The sequence below is a fragment of the Sinocyclocheilus grahami genome, unplaced genomic scaffold, assembly GCF_001515645.1.
Source record: "Sinocyclocheilus grahami isolate Dianchi unplaced genomic scaffold, SAMN03320097.WGS_v1.1 scaffold1732.1, whole genome shotgun sequence".
In the NCBI taxonomy this organism is placed as follows: domain Eukaryota; kingdom Metazoa; phylum Chordata; class Actinopteri; order Cypriniformes; family Cyprinidae; genus Sinocyclocheilus; species Sinocyclocheilus grahami.
Window position 1 is genome coordinate 99,858 of NW_015506911.1, and position 1,472 is coordinate 101,329.

Sequence of the window (1,472 nt, forward strand, 5' to 3'; positions counted from 1 at the left end):
GTTTGTGTGTGTGAGTGTGTGTGTGTGTGTGTGTCTCAGACATCAGCAGTCACGCTCCGCTTGAGTCAGACAGGCTGTGTTTGAGGAACACTTTACTCAATAAGAGGCAAATGGACTGAAACACTGCACACATGGATTCCTGCACACTGTCTAATCATGCATTAGTCTCTTCACCCTGATGTGACCGTTCACACACACGCACACGCGCACACACACACACACACGCACGCACACACTCACACGCACACTCTCTCTCACACACACACTCTCACATACACACACACACACACACACACTCTCACACACACTCTCACACTCACACAAACACACTCTCACACACTCTCTCACACACACGAGAGAGAGAGAGAGCGAGAAAGAGAAAGAGAATATCTCACAACAGCATCATATTTACACACACACACACACACACTCTCTCTCTCTCTCTCTCTCTCTCTCTCTCACACACACACACACACACACCTCTATATAACCACTATCACACATTGTCATTACTTGGAATAACATTAGTTCCATATAGTATGCAATAGTAGTATGTAGTATGCAATATATCCCACAATGCAATGCACTTCACTTGACCTTCCATTTCCAGAGTGATGAATAAACCACAAGTAACAGTTTTAATCATTTACACTCATAATTTAATCCAAAATGTAAAATTTTATAATAAAAATGTTAATAACTTTTATTTCCAAGATTATAACCCTAACAGGCTTTATGATTTTCAATATCGCCACATAATGAATTAATGAATTAATAACAAATTACACAACTACTGTAAGTCCAGTCAACCTTACTGCACACATACAGTACACTCACATTTAACACTATGTACTGTATAGCAAACCTCAACGGCTTGATTGTTTATATCGTCACAACATGTAAATATATTATCATTCAGCTCGAATCTGCTAAATGTGACTATAAGGTATGAAGATATTAAGATATTTAATAAATAGTAAACTATTCCACTCCTTGACTGTACTGCTGATTATTGATATTTGTTGAACTCATTGATTTCTTGGGTTCACATGTTTTCTTACGGATCAGCTCACCTGAGCAGTTTCTGAAAGAGCAAACCTCTTCGATCGCTTGGCCTTCAGTCTTTCTGCATGGCTCTGTTCATCTCGTTAGACACAGTTACTAATGGATGACAGAACTACAGATTCACAAGTTCAACACTAAGTGAGATGCCCTAAACATTCAGCTGATGTGCGTCATATTCAGACACTGCATTAAGTGTGAATCTCCTCTCGAATGGAACTGCATCAGCGTTCAGATGTTTGCTGTTTCATGGCTGGTCGTAGTGTTGTCTAAAGCATTATTTTTACTGTAATGTCTGCAGTCGGTGTCATTCTCATGTGCTGTGATGTGGATCTGGATACTCTTATAAAAAGAAGTAGACTTAGCACACTTTTATAAAGGGCTTATTGTAAAAAATAATGCACTTTAAA